Genomic DNA, 16,615 nt, shown 5'->3' on the forward strand with positions numbered 1-16,615 from the left:
GCACTGGATAGGTAAAAGAACTGACTGATCACAACTACGGTGGTCTTTGCCTGAAGGCTGTAGCTCCTCTTGAGAGGATACAGTGTGCGACGGGGTGATTGAGAGTCCACCATTTTGAATTGATATCTTGCTCAAAACGAATCAAAGCAAAGCTCTGGTTTTTATGCAGAGAGATCCTGCCGTATGACAAGACAATAGAGTGTGGATGTTGATAAAAGATGAGAAAGTCAGCTTGGTGCATAGAGCATATGTAGATTCTAGTGAATAGCATATCTGGTGAATTCTCTCCCCCCTACAGCATACAATGTGTGTAGAGCATATAAGTGCATGATTTTACTCTCTCCAGGGAGGCGGGCCGTTGAACATGTTGAGTCTAACACACCGAGAGGTTGATTACTAATCTACTAATACCTTGATATTCATTTCCATTGTTGCTAAACACAGCTACACACACACACACACTCACACACACACACACACACTCACACACACACACACACACACACACACACACACACACACACACACACACACACACACACACACACACACACACACACACACACACACACACACACACACACACACACACACACACACACACACACACACACAAAAGAAAGCCTCAGATCTTCATCATACAGACAGATGTTCTTTGGTGAAAATGTAATGTTGCCAGGAATGAGACATTAAGAGTGGTTGTCATTGTACAGAAATTCTCAGCATGTGTTTTGTTGTGTCTGCAGCGGGTGATCCGGACATGTTTCTCTTTGCTCTCTGTCCAAACTGTTCCAGGTTCTGTGGCTGGTTGGCAGATGACCATCTGCGCTTCCAGATGACTGTGAGCCAGTACCCTGATGACCTGCACAACCACAGAGCCCTGTACATGGACATGCTGCCATGTTCTGTTATAATCTCCGCCCGGCACAGCCAGAAGAGGACTGGCCACCCCTCATAGCCTGGTTCCTCTCTAGGTTTCTTCCTAGGTTCTGGCCTTTCTAGGGAGTTTTTCCTAGCCACCGTGCTTCTACGCCTGCATTGCTTGCTGTTTGGGGTTTTAGGCTGGGTTTCTGTACTACACTTTGAGATATCAGCTGATGTACGAAGGGCTTTATAAATACATTTGAATCTATTTGATTTAATGACTGTTCTCCTACAGATTCAGACAGGAGCTGGTCATTATACAACAGTAACCACTCTTGATTTTCTATTTATGCGTCCCAAATGGCACCCTTTGGGCCCTGATCAAAAGTATACTCTATATACACTGAGTGTACAAAACATTAAGAACCTGCTCTTTCCATGACATAGACTGACCAGGTGAATCCAGGTGAAAGCTATGATCCCTTATTGATGTCACTTGTTAAATCCACGTGTGTAGATGAAGGGGAGGAGACAGGTTAAAGAAAGATTTTTAAGCCTTGAGACAATTTAGACATGGATTGTGTATGTGTGCCATTCAGAGGGTGAATGGGCAAGACAAAAGATTTAAGTGCCTTTGAACAGGGTATGGTAGTAGGTGCCAGGCGTACCGATTTGTGTCAAAAACTGCAACGCTACTGGATTTTTCATGCTCAACAGTTTCCCGTGTGTATCAAGAATGGTCCACCACCCAAAGGACAAATTGAGGCTGTTCTGAGGGCAAGGGGGGGGGTGCAACTCAACAGGAAGGTGTTCCTAATATTTGGTATACTCAATATATACACTATAGTGCACTATAAAGGGAATAGGAATAAGAAGAAGGGCGGGGGTATATGCCTTATGATTAACGAGTCGTGGTGTGATCATAACAACATACAGGAAGTCTTTTTGTTCACCTGACCTAGAATTCCTGACAATGAAATGCCGACCGCATTATCTACCAAGAGAATTCTCTTCGATTATAATCACAGCCGTGTATATCCCCCCCCAAGCAGACACCTTGACGGCCCTGAAAGAACTTCATTGGACTCTATGTAAACCGGAAACCACATATCCTGAGGCTGCATTTATTGTAGCTGGGGATTTTAACAAAGCTAATCTGAAAACAAGGCTCCCTAAATTTTATCAGCATATCGAATGTGCTACCAGGGCTGGCAGCATTCTGGATCATTGCTACTCTAACTTCCGCGACGCATACAAAACCCTCCCTCGCCCTCCTTTCGGCAAATCTGACCACGACTCCATTTTGTTGCTCCCAGCCTATAGACAGAAACTAAAACAGGAAACGCCGTTTTCAGGTCTGTTCAACGCTGGTCTGACCAATCGGATTCCACGCTTCAAGATTGCTTCGATCACGTGGACTGGGATATGTTCCGGATAGCCTCAGACAACAACATTGATGTATACGCTGATTCGGTGAGCGAGTTTATTAGCAAGTGCATCGGTGATGTTGTACCCATGGTGACTGTTAAAACCTTCCCCAACCAGAAACCGTGGATTGATGGCAGCATTCGCGCAAAACTGAAAGTGCAAACCACTGCTTTTAATCATGGCAAGGCGACCGAAAACATTACCGAATACAAACAGTGTAGCTATTCCCTCCGCAAGGCAATCAAACAAGCAAAGCATCAGTATAGAGACAAAGTAGAGACGCAATTCAACGGCTCAGACACGAGAGGTATGTGGCAGGGGCAACAGTCAATCACGGTTTACAAAAAGAAAACAAGCATTGTCATGGACACCGACGTCTTGCTCCCAGACATACTAAACAACTTCTTTGCTCGCTTTGAGGACAATACAGTGCCACTGACACGGCCCAAAACCAAAACCTGCGGGCTCTCCTTCACCGCGACCAACGTGAGTAAAACATTTAAACGTGTTAACCCTCACAAGGCTGCCGGCCCAGACGGCATCCCTAACCGCGTCCTCAGAGCATGCGCAGACCAACTGGCTGGTGTGTTTACGGACATATTCAATCAAACCCTATCCTAGTCTGCTATTCCCACATGCTTCAAGAGGGCCACCATTGTTCCTGTTCCCAAGAAAGCTAAAGTAACTGAGCTAAATGACTATCGCCCCGTAACACTCACTTCCATCATCATTAAGTGCTTTGAGAGGGTCAAGGGTCATATCACCTCCAACCTACCTGACACCCTAGACCCACTCCAATTTGTTTACCGCCCCAATAGGTCCACAGACGACGCAATCGCAATCACAATGCACACTGCCCTAACCCATCTGGACAAGAGGAATACCTATGTATGTTCATCGACTACAGCTTAGCATTTAACACCATGGTACCCTCCTAACACGCAATTAAGCTCGAGACCCTGGGTCTCGACCCCGCCCTGTGCAACTGGGTCCTGGACTTTCTGACAGGCCGCCCCCAGGTGGTGAGGGTAGAAAACAACATCTCCACCCCGCTGATCCTCAACACTGGGGCCCCACAAGGGTGCGTTCTTAGCCCTCTCCTGTACTCCCTGTTCACCCATGACCGTGTGGCCATGCATGCCTCCAACTCAATCATCAAGTTTGCAGACGACACTACAGTGATAGGCTTGATTACCAATAACGACGAGACGGCCTACAGGGAAGGAGGTGAGGGCCCTCGGAGTGTGCTGTCAGGAAAATAACTTCGCACTCAACGTCAACAAAACAAAGGAGGTGATCGTGGACTTCAGGAAACAACAGAGGGTGCACCCCCCTATCCATATCGACGGGACAGTAGTGGAGAAGGTGGAAAGTTTTAAGTTCCTCGGCGTACACATCACGGACAAACTGAAATGGTCCACCCACACAGATATCGTGGTGAAGAAGGTTCAACAGTGCCTCTTCAACCTCAGGAGGCTGAAGAAATTTGGCTTGTCACCGAAAACACTCACCAACTTTTACAGATGCACAATCGAGAGCATCCTGTCAGGCTGTATCACCGCCAGGTACGGCAACTGCTCCGCTCACAACCGTAAGGCTCTCCAGAGGGTAGTGAGGTCTGCACAACGCATCACCGGGGCCAACTACCTGCCCTCCAGGACACCTACAGCACCCGATATCACAGGAAGGCCAAAAAGATCATCAAAGACAACAACCAACCGAGCCACTGCCTGTTCACCCCGCTATCATCCAGAAGGCGAGGTCGGTACAGGTGCATCAAAGCTGGGACCGAGAGACTGAAAAACAGCTTCTATCTCAAGGCCATCAGACTGTTAAACAGCCATCACTAACATTGAGTGGCAGCTGCCAACATACTGACTCAAAGCTCTAGCCGCTTTAATAATAAAAAATTGGATGTAATAAATGTATCACTAGTCACTTTAAACAATGCCACTTTATATATCCTACATTACTCATCTCATATATATATACTGTACTCTATACCATCTACTGCATCTTGCCTATGCCGCACGGCCATCGCTCATCCATATATTTATATGTACATATTCTTATTAATTCCTTTACACTTGTGTGTATAAGGTAGTTGTTGTGAAATTGTCAGATTACATGTTAGATATTACTGCATGGTTGGAACAAGGAGCACAAGCATTTCGCTACACTCGCATTAACATCTGCTAACCATGTGTATGTGACCAATAGAATTTGATTTGATTTGAATAGGGTGCCACTTAGGACGCAGTCCAGCAAAGTGATTTGTCATCACACCCCTTTACATGCACACATACCAAGCGCACACCCAGTGCACACAGCGCATTGGAAAATAACTCACCCACCCATAAGGAAACTCTGGCTGGTATTCAATCAAATGCACTCAAATCAAATGCAATCAAAATCCACTATCTACAATTGACTGAATATCGGCCTCTCTCTGTCTATCTACACACATCCTCTTCCAGAGCTCTAAGACTCTCTGTCTCTACTCTTCATCTCCCTGGTCAGTGAATTATGAGCTTGGCAGGCTGCAGGATGCGCCGTGTCACCCTATGTGGACACATCTCAGCCCCCCCCCCTCACACTATTGCCTCCGCTCCCCCGTCTCCATGACAACCGCCAGGGAGCTCCTCTCCTCTTCCAGACCTGTCCTCATATCTGTTCCAGCTGGATGCTACACTTAGGGCCACATTCAGCCTCAAGTGGCTGTGATGAGATAGATCTAGCCATTTCCTCCTGCGCTCTCCCTTTCTCATCTTCCAACTCGACACAAACAGAGCCAGAGTCAATGGAGCGCAGACTGCGCCGAGTACGGCTATTAGTCACAATTAGGTTGGCTCAATTCTTATTGGTAATCAGTCCCTTGAGCAAAATTGCAAACCTCATTGTTGTGAAGTTTGGTACGAAAAAGGCAGTCTTCTTTCCTCAAGCAATGTTTGCGTTGCCAAACTCTCACTTTGATCTCAAATTGATGTCCCGTGGTGAAACGTATTCCTCAAAGTTGAAAATGAAAAACAAGATCAACAGACAGTATATCTCAGTTATTTCAACATAGTTTTATTCTCGAAATACATAGACCGTGAGTGGTAGAAACATGCTTTTACTCTCACAATACACACAAACAGTGAATGGTACAAACAGTTTTATTCACATAGCACACAGTGATAATAGAAATGTGTGTTCCTCATACTCCATTAGACACAAAATGAATCACGTCCATTTTTTACTGCATCGCAGCTGTGTTGTTGCCACATTTTCCCTGTGTGTTTGTTGTTGGAAAACATAATTCCCTGAGCTCATCCATAGACATATGTGGTCATTGTAAAGCCTAATTGTGAACATGAGGATTAGAGAAGTCATATAACCAAAACTACTTACTACTTAGCTTTTGGCTACAGTTCGCTAGTTGAAAATCAGAGTGGAAGATGGTTGTCATTGTACCAGGGTCAACAGGGCTTTGTTCAACCACTCTCCCATTCCGTCTGCATGAATTACTTTGGGGAGTTTTTTATGGGGATGATTGTAAGCTATTGTCCATCATCTGCAATTCATTCACAACTTGAGGAGAGGTAAGGGAGTATTGTTTGATCAAACCAGAGCAGTAGGAGATAAATGGAACGGTCAAAGCTGATGTTCTGTCCAACAGCCCAGTCAAAGCTCTGATATTATTACCTGTTTAGTACCGTTTTGTTTCCTCTGTAGCACACTTTACCAGAGGTGTGGTTGCTCTATCAAATACGTTTGAACCTAGACCTGGTTCTGCACTTTCTTCTGAATTAATCGGCTATCTGGACACTTAAACAGTGCACTTATGTTCAATTCTAACAATCACTTCTACCTTGACCTCTAATCAAGTTGCACTTTCCGGCCACTGTCCCTGTCCCCACCAATGGACACGCAGAGGCACTTTGACATCAGAGGCGTCATGCCCATAATGGATCATGTTGTTGTTGCTGTTTCTCTGTAATCCTACTGGCCACCTAGCAATTTTATGAAGTAGGCTTTAGCTAGCCCAGATAGGTTCCCAATATCCCAACCTCATAACTAGCTACCAAGAAGCCATTTCAGGATATCAATCAAGTTAGAGTAGCTAGCTTGTCTAACTATCTTAGCTGGCATGCCTGCTGGCAAGGTTGGTAGACTCTAGAAAAAGCAAGCAAAAACTAAATGTACTGAATAAGACTCACATTCCTTTCAATCTTTTACCCAGATTTTACTCAGTCCTCAGAGTTCTGATTGACTAAAACGTTATCCTGGAAAGATCCTATTCAATGTGTCTGTAGCAAAGTGAGGAAATCTGTTGGTATCAGACAGATTAGTGGTTTGGTTCATCAGGCTTGCTTCCTAACTCTATACTATAGCTTAATTTACCCATAACTAATTTACTGTAATATTGTCTGGGCCAGTTCACATGCCTCCTACCTACTCAAATTACTCATCATACAAAATACATTTACAAGACTAGCCACCTAATTATCTGGCTCCATCTGCACCTTCGTTTAAGAAACTCAATATCTTGTCTATTTACGACGTTAATGTACACTAATTATGTACTTTCATCTACAAATAGTCATACCTCCCAGACAGTTTACCTTTCAATGGATTCTTCCAGGTTCATTCTGAAATCCATCTATATAACACAAGACACTGTAATACTCTTCACCCTCCCCACTGCCACACCTCACATAGTCAATTCTCTGTCAGATACAGAGGTACCATACTCTGGAATTCTTATCTTCACATTGCCAAAACATCATCATCCCTCAATAACTTCAAGCGAAGACTGGGGGTCAGCCTGATGAATCAAACTACCCAATAATCACCTCCATGTAGCCTAACTCTCTCTCTCTCTCTCACACACACACACGGTTTTTCTTATATACGGAGTATGTCATGTACAATTAAATTATGATGCATATGTTTTGTTTAACTGATTGAACAAACTTTATTTTTTTTAACATATATTTGTGGTGTGGTTTTCACTGTTTTTACCTGTTTAAAAAAAAATCTGTACTGTTTTGTCTTTCAGTTACTTTCTTTGGTGCGAATAAATAAAACCTAAAAACCTAAAAAAGGATACAGACAGCTCAAAACGTATGCTTAGTTATGCAGAAAAATACACAGGGGTTCTGATGCTTCTAGCCTTGATTTGCATTTTGAAAACATATCTACAAGTATTTAACTTTTTAATGTGTATAGTATTGCTTACTAGGTGTGGTCCAATGAATTCTGTAAACAACCCCCTCTTCAAATCAGGGTTGGTTGGAAAATGTTGTTCAAAAGAGGACATCGTATTATCATATCTTTGTACTCCCTGACGAAGGCCATGCAGCCGAAGGCCATGTTTCCATTTAACATTTGAATTAGTTATATGAAGAGTGCCTTGGTTCTCCTTTCTTTTTATTTACCCCTTTTACCAAAGAGCACCTTCTGTCTACAAAAAAAGTACTATTGTGTACCTTAGAAGCGGTTCCCTTCCTCCTTTGATTTCTATAAGCATAATGATTACTGCAGGAAAAAGCTGTTTCATGTGTTTGAAAAATGCTAAATTCTCCAACTTCCGGAGCGGGAGCCCAGGCATCCTCATGTACTTTGTGCCCCTCAGATTTTTGGGATGCATGACCCCGCTGATTGATATGCAAATATTGTAGGTGTTTTTAAATCCATTGTCATATGATGATTATCAGGGACGGGCAACTCCAACCCTCTGGGAACTGATTGGTGTCACACTTTTTCCCCAGCAAACACACCTGACTCCAATAATCAACTAATCATGATCTTCAGTTTAAAATGCTATTCTTTTAAATCAGCTGTGTTTGCTAGGGACAGGGAAAAAGTAACTTCACTCCAGCACCTGAGGACTGGAGTTGCCCATCCCTGGATCAGAGGGATGCTGAGGTTTGCCATCCATTTGACAGAGTGCACTATGCCCCCTGGTGGAACTAGCTGGTGAATGTTTCCATTTCGAATGGTCATGGTTTCTTTGTCATATGTCACTGCGAATGAAAAGTGAGAAGCCAATTGTCTGCTATTAAAATTCAATGGAGCTACCCCATGATGTTCCTTGGCATTTACGGAATTAATTTAGGTTCTTTAATGGATCTGCCTTTCCATCAAATTATTCTTTCCAACATGGTACGGCTGCTCAGCCCTCGCAGTGATGGCTGGGGCTCTGCACGGATTTGTCAGTCAGCAGCTGAACTAATACTGCTGCACAGCTTTAAGAATCCTTACAGAACATGAGCACACGCACACACACGCATGCACACACACACACGCATGCACATGCACACACATGAACACATAGGAAAGCATATACAGTGCATTCGGAAAGTATTCAGACCCCTTGACTTTTTCCACATTTTGTTATGTTACAGGCTTATTCAAAGATGTATTAAATTGTTTTTCCCCTCATCAATCTACACACACTACCCCATAATGACAAAGCAAAAACAGGTTTTTAGAATTTTTTGCAAATGTATTAAAATTAAAAAAATTAAATATCACATTTATGTAAGTATTCAGACCATTTCCTCAGTATAATGTTGAAGCACCTTTGGCAGCGATTACAGCATTGAGTCTTCTTGGGTATGACGCTACAAGCTTGGCACACCTATATTTGGTGAGTTTCTCCCATTCTTCTCTGCAGATCCTCTCGCGTCGCTGCACAGCTATTTCCAGGTCTCTCCAGAGATGTTCAATCGGGTTCAAGTGAGGGCTCTGGCTGGGCCACTCAAGGACATTCAAAGACTTGTCCTGAAGCCAACTCCTGCGTTGTCTTGGCTGTGTGCTTAGGGTCATTGTCCTGTTGGAAGGTGAACCTTCACCTCAGTCTGAGGTCCTGAGCGCTATGGAGCAGGTTTTCATCAAGGATCCTGACTAGTCTCCCAGTCCCTGCTGCTGAAAAACATTATTCTCTGATGCTGCCACCACCATGCTTCACCGTAGGGATGGTGCCAGGTTTCCTCCAGACATGATGCTTGGAATTCAGGCCAAAGAGTTCAATCTTGGTTTCATCAGACCAGAAAATCTTGTTTCTCATGGTCTGAGTTAGGTGCCTTTTGGCAAACTCCAAGCGGGCTCTCATGTGCCTTTCACTGAGGAGTGGCTTCCGTCTGGCCACTCTACCATAACGGTCTTATTGGTGGAGTGCTGCAGAGATGTTGTCCTTCTGGAAGGTTCTCCCATCTCCACAGAGGAACTCTGGAGCTCTGTCAGAGTGACCATCAGGTTCTTGGTCCTCCCTGACCAAGGCCCTTCTCCCCGACTGCTCAGTTTGGCCGTGCGGCCAACTCTAGGAAGAGTCTTGGTGGTTCCAAACTTCTTCCATTTAAGAATGATGGAGGCCACTGTGTTCTTGGAGACCTTCAGCGCTTCAACACTTTCCCAGATCTGTGCCTCGACAAAATCCTGTCTCGGAGCTCTACGGACAATTCCTTCGACCTCATGGCTTGGTTTTTGCTCTGACATGCACTGTCAACTGTGGGACCTGATATATACAGGTGTGTGCCTTTCCAAATCATGTCCAATCAATTGAATTTACCACAGGTGGACTCCAATCAAGTCGTAGAAACATCTCAAGGATGATCATTGGAAACAGGATGCGCCTGAGCTTCATTCTGAGTCTCGTAGCAAAGGGTCTGAATACTTATGTCAATATAGTATTTCTGTCTTTTTATTTGTAATACATTTGCAAACATTTCTAAAAACCTGTTGTCGCTTTGTCATTATGGGGTATTGTGTGTAGATTGACGAGGGAAAACATTTCTTTAATCAGTTTTAGAATGAGGCTGTAACGTAACAAAATGTGTAAAAAGTCAAGGATTCTGAATACTTTCTGAACACACTGTGAAACACACACACTCACAAATTCCAAAAGAGCAAGGGAGAAAGAAACGGAGAGAGAGGGACAGAGAAGGAAAAGGATGATGGATCATCTTGAAGTTGTAAAGTTGTGCATTAATAAACAAGATGTGCTCGGCTGCCTCTGGCGCGGCGCCGTATGTTACATTGGCAGATCTGTCAGCTCACTCACTTTCAATAAAACCAGTCAGCCGCATAATGCCTTCACACCGGCAGTTAGCCACTATTAGAACATAGATTAACATCATTCCCTCCGTTCCAATAAGGTAGCCAAGTGAAGCTGCCTCTGTGTGATCGCTGACACAATAATAAATAGCTACAGACACCCCTCATGGAAAACCCTAGAGGTTTCCTCCGGGACATTTTACCATAAAGGGAAAAGTCAATTTTACACCACGTACAGTTGAAGTCGGAAGTTTACATACACTTAGGTTGGAGTCATTAAAACTCGTTTTTCAACCACTCCATGAATATCTTGTTAACAAACTATAGTTTTGGCAAGTCTGTTAGTTCATCTACTTTGTGCATGACACAAGCAATTTTTCCAACAATTGTTTACAGACAGATTATTTCACTTATAATTCTCTGTATCACAATTCCAGTGGGTCAGAAGTTTACATACACTAAGTTGACTGCGCCTTTAAACAGCTTGGAAAATTCCAGAAAATGATGTCATGGCTTTCGAAGCTTTGAGTCAATTGGAGGTATACCTGTGGATGTATTTCAAGGCCTACCTTCAAACTCAGTGCCTCTTTGCTTGACATCATGGGAAAATCAAAAGAAATCAGACCAAAATAATTGTAGACCTCCACAAGTCTGGTTCATCCTTGGGAGAAATTTCCAAATGCCTGAAGGTACCACGTTCATCTGTACAAACAATAGTACGCAAGTATAAACACCATGGGAACACGCGGCCGTCATACAGCTCAGGAAGGAGACGCATTTGGTGCGAAAAGTGCAAATCAATCCCAGAACAACAGCAAAGGACCTTGTGAAGATGCTGGAGGAAACAGGTACAAAAGTATCTATATCCACAGTAAAACGAGTCCTATATCGACATAACCTGAAAGGCCGCTCAGCAAGGAAGAAACCACTGCTCCAAAACCGCCATAAAAAACCCAGACTGCGGTTTGCAACTGCACATGGGTACAAAGATTGTACTTTTTGGACAAATGTCCTCTGGTCTGATGAAACAAAAATAGAACTGTTTGGCCATAATGACCATCGTTATGTTTGGATGAAAAAGGGGGACGCTTGCAAGCCGAAGAACACCATCCCAACCGTGAAGCATGGGGGTAGCAGCATCTTGTGGGGGTGCTTTGCTGCAGGAGGGACAGGTGCACTTCACAAAATAGATGGCATCATTAAGAAGGAAAATTATGTGGATATATTGAAGCAACATCTCAAGACATCAGTCAGGAAGTTAAAGCTTGGTCGTAAATGGGTCTTCCAAATGGACAATGACCCCAAGCATACTTCCAATGTTGTGGAAAAATGGCTTAAGGACAACAAAGTCAAGGTATTAGCATTCCCGTCAAAAAGCCCTGACCTCAATCCCATAGAAAATTTGTGGGCAGAATTGAAAAGGTGTGTGCGAGCAAGGAGGCCTACGAACCGGACTCAGTTACACCAGCTCTGTCAGGAGGAATGGGCCAAAATTCACCCAACTTATGGAAGGCTTGTGGAAGGCTACCTGAAACGTTTGACCCAAGTTAAACAATTTAAAGGCAATGCTACCAAATACTAATTGAGTGTATGTAAACTTCTGACCCACTGGGAATGTGATGAAAGAAATAAAAGCTGAAATAAATCACTCTCTACTATTATTCTGACATTTCACATTCTTCAAATAAAGTGGTGATCCTAACTTACCTAAGACATTGACTTTTTACTAGGATTAAATGTCAGGAATTGAAAAACTGAGTTGAAATGTATTTGGCTAAGGTGTATGTAAACTTCTGACTTCAGCTGTGCACTACATGACCAAAAGTATGTGGACACCTGCTTGACATCTCATACTAGAGTTGGTCCCCCTGTCACTGCTAAAACAGCCTCCACTCTTCTGGGAAGGATTTCCACTAGATATTGAAACATTGCTGCAGGGACTTGCTTCCATTCAGCCACAAGAGCATTATTGAGATCTGGCACTGATGTTGGGCGATTAGGCCTGGCTCGCAGTCGGTGTTCCAATTCATCCCAAAGGTGTTCGTTGGGGTTGAGGTCAGGGCTCTGTGAAGGCCACTCAAGTTCTTCCACACCAATCTCGACAAACCATTTCTGAATGGACCTTGCTTTGTGCACAGGGGCATTGTCTTGCTGAAACACAAAAAGGCCATCCCTAAACTGTGGCCATAAAGTTGGAAGCACAGAATTGTCTAGAATGTCATTGTATGCTGTAGCGTTAAGATTTCCCTTCACTGGAACTAAGGGGCCTAGCCCGAACCATAAAAACATCCCCAGACCATTATTCATCCTCCACCAAACTTTACAGTTGACACTATGCTTTCGGGCAGGTAGCGTTCTCCTGGCATCCGCCAAACCCAGATTTGTCTGTCAGACTGCCAGATGGTGAAGTGTGATTTCTCACTTCAGAGAACGTGTTTCCACTGCTCCAGAGTCCAATGGTGGCGAGTTTTACACCAGTCCAGCCGACGCTTGGCATTGCGTATGGTGATCTTAGGCTTGTGTGATGGCTGATTGGCCATGGAAACCCATTTCAATAAACTCCCGATGAACAGTGGTGCTGATATTGCTTTCAGAGGCAGTTTGGAACTCAGTAGTGAGTAATGCAACTGAGGACAAATGATTTATACGCACTACGCGCTTCAGCACTCGGCGGACTGACTTGTTGGAAAGGTGGCATCCTATGATGGTGCCAAATTGAAAGACACTGAGCTTTTCATTAAGGTCATTCTACTGCCAATGTTTGTCTATGGAGATTGCATGGCTGTGTGCTCGATTATATACACCTATCAGCAAATGATGTGGCTGAAGTAGTCGAATCCACTAATTTGAAGGGGTGTCCACATACTTTTGTATATATAGCGTATCTAAAGCCAATATCAAGACCTGGTTGTTACTCCGTAATCTCTGTATATCTGCTTTAGCACGTTAGTCTAATCGAATGTATGAATACAGGCTTACATGTTGCTATGCTGCATATATGCTATATACAGTATGTTGTTAGATATTATATGTTACGACAAACTTGTGACAGCACTGTTGTGACAGGCTATATCGCTGCATAAACCTAGCAAAAGGTCCCTTTCGCAAAAGTGGTTTCTAACCTCAAGAGCCTTTTCCTGGTTAAATAAAGGTTTAGAAAACTAGACTCCTGTTCTGTTCTAGTTGTAATTACATCTCCTTGCTGTCTTGTTGCAGACGGAACACGAGCCGAGCTTTGACTGGCATCGCTTCACCCTGACCCAGCTGCGTGCGGTGGCCCAGAGCTGGCAGCAGGACCGAAAAGCCCTGGTGATGGAGGTGGCCAGGCAGGCCCACCAGGAGGAGCTGGCCCTCCACACAGACCGCCAGCACCAGCAGGACATCTTCTCCCGACTCAGAGAAAGGGTAGAGGTACATGAAGCACACTGAAATGGCATCCTATTCTCTATATAGTGCTCTATTTTGACCAGAGCTCGTGGCAAAAGTAGTGCACTATATCGGGAATAGGGTGCCATTTGGGATCTATCCTATCAACAAGGCAGGTCCTACAGGCCCTAGTTTTTTCGCACCTCGACTACTGTCCAGTCATGTGGTCAGGTGCCACAAATTGGCTCAGAACAGGGCAGCACGCCTGGCCCTTAAATGTACACCGAGAGCTAACATTAATAATATGCATGTCAATCTCTCATGACTCAAAGTAGAGGAGAGATTGACTACATCACTACTTGTTTTTGAAAGAAGTACTGACATGCTGAATGCACCCATTCATAACCCACAAGACATGTCACCAGAGGTCTCTTCACCATCCCAAAGTCCAGAGCAGACATACAGTACCTTCGGAAAGTTCAGACCCCTTGATGTTACAGCCATATTCTAAAATGGATTAAAAAAATTAAAAAATCAGAAATCTACACACAATAACACATAATGACAAAACAAAAACAGGTTTTTAGAAATTTTTGCAAATGTATTAAATATTATAAATATAAAAAACAGAAATATCTTAATTACATACAGTGGGGAGAACAAGTATTTGATACACTGCCGATTTTGCAGGTTTTCCTACTTACAAAGCATGTAGAGGTCTGTAATTTTTATCATAGGTACACTTCAACTGTGAGAGACGGAATCTAAAACAAAAATCCAGAAACTCACATTGTATGATTTTTAAATAATTAATTTGCATTTTATTGCATGACATAAGTATTTGATCACCTACCAACCAGTAAGAATTCCGGCTCTCACAGACCTGTTCGTTTTTCTTTAAGAAGCCCTCCTGTTCTCCACTCATTACCTGTATTAACTGCACCTGTTTGAACTCGTTACCTGTATAAAAGACACCTGTCCACACACTCAATCAAACAGATTCCAACCTCTCCACAATGGCCAAGACCAGAGAGCTGTGTAAGGACATCAGGGATAAAATTGTAGACCTGCACAAGGCTGGGATGGGCTACAGGACAATAGGCAAGCAGCTTGGTGAGAAGGAAACAACTGTTGGCGCAATTATTAGAAAATGGAAGAAGTTCAAGATGACGGTCAATCACCCTCGGTCTGGGGCTCCATGCAAGATTTCACCTCGTGGGGCATCAATGATCATGAGGAAGGTGAGGGATCAGCCCAGAACTACACGGCAGGACCTGGTCAATGACCTGAAGAGAGCTGGGACCACAGTCTCAAAGAAAACCATTAGCAACACACTACGCCGTCATGGATTAAAATCCTGCAGCGCACGCAAGGTCCCCCTGCTTAAGCCAGTGCATGTCCAGGCCTGTCTGAAGTTTGCCAATGACCATCTGGATGATCCAGAGGAGGAATGGGAGAAGGTCATGTGGTCTGATGAGACAAAAATATAGCTTTTTGGTCTAACTCCACTCGCCGTGTTTGGAGGAAGAAGAAGTATGAGTACAACCCCAAGAACACCATCCCAACCGTGAAGCATGGAGGTGGAAACATCATTCTTTGGGGATGCTTTTCTGCAAAGGGGACAGGACGACTGCACCGTATTGAGGGGAGGATGGATGGGGCCATGTATCGCGAGATCTTGGCCAACAACCTCCTTCCCTCAGTAAGAGCATTGAAGATGGGTCGTGGCTGGGTCTTCCAGCATGACAACGACACGAAGCACACAGCCATGGCAACTAAGGAGTGGCTCCGTAAGAAGCATCTCAAGGTCCTGGAGTGGCCTAGCCAGTCTCCAGACCTGAACCCAATAGAAAATCTTTGGAGGGAGCTGAAACTCCGTATTGCCCAGCGACAGCCCCGAAACCTGAAGGATCTGGAGAAGATCTGTAGGGAGGAGTGGGCCAAAATCCCTGCTGCAGTGTGTGCAAACCTAGTCAAGAACTACAGGAAACGTATGATCTCTGTAATTGCAAACAAAGGTTTCTGTACCAAATATTAAGTTCTGCTTTTCTGATGTATCAAATACTTATGTCATGCAATAAAATGCAAATTAATTACTTAAAAATCATACAATGTGATTTTCTGGATTTTTGTTTTAGATTCCGTCTCTCATAGTTGAAGTGTACCTATGATAAAAATTACAGACCTCTACATGCTTTGTAAGTAGGAAAACCTGCAAAATCGGCAGTGTATCAAATACTTGTTCTCCCCACTGTAAGTATTCAGACCCTTTGCTATGAGACTCGAAATTGAGCTCGGGTGAACCCTGTTTCCATTGATCATCCTTGATGTTTCTACAACTTGATTGGAGTCCACCTGTGGAAAATGTAATTGATTGGACATGATTTGGAAAGGAACACACAGTTGACAGTAGATGTCAGAACAAAAACCAAACCATGAGGTGGAAGGAATTGTCCGTAGAGCTCCGAGACAGGATTGTGTCGAGGCACAGATCTGGGGAAGGACACCAAAACAATTCTGCAGCATTGATGGTCCCCATCATTCTTAAACGGAAGAAGTTTGGAAACACCAAGACTCTTCCTAGAGCTGGCCGCCCGGCCAAACTGAGTAGTCGGGGGAGGGCCTTGGTCAGGGATGTGACCAAGAACCCGATGGTCACTCTGACAGAGCTCCAGAGTTCCTCTGTGGAGATGGGAGAACCTTCCAGAAGGACAACCATCTCTGCAGCACTCCACCAATCAGGCCTTTATGGTAGAGTGGCCAGACAGAAGCCACTCCTCAGTAAAAGGCACATGAGAGCCCGCTTGGAGTTTGCCAAAAGGCACCTAAAGGACTCAGACCATGAGAAACAAGATTCTCTGGTCTGATGAAACCAAGATTGAACTCTTTGGGCTGAATGCCAAGTTTCACGTCTTGG

The 16,615-nt window shown here is 44.0% G+C and overlaps 1 protein-coding gene and 1 pseudogene across 1 annotated transcript in view; both read left to right on the forward strand.

Annotated features, from left to right (window-relative positions):
• The window catches only part of LOC139547125 (coiled-coil domain-containing protein 148-like), a 51,102-nt pseudogene that overhangs the window by 13,853 nt on the left and 20,634 nt on the right, over positions 1–16,615 (forward strand).
• Positions 12,906–16,615, forward strand: part of LOC139546939 (cytohesin-interacting protein-like) — a 142,727-nt gene continuing 139,017 nt past the window's right edge. Inside the window, exon 1 of the mRNA XM_071355928.1 lies at positions 12,906–12,943. The gene's annotated coding sequence lies outside the window, so the exon portion shown is untranslated. The remainder of the gene's footprint in view (positions 12,944–16,615) is intronic.

The sequence above is a fragment of the Salvelinus alpinus genome, chromosome 20, assembly GCF_045679555.1.
Source record: "Salvelinus alpinus chromosome 20, SLU_Salpinus.1, whole genome shotgun sequence".
In the NCBI taxonomy this organism is placed as follows: domain Eukaryota; kingdom Metazoa; phylum Chordata; class Actinopteri; order Salmoniformes; family Salmonidae; genus Salvelinus; species Salvelinus alpinus.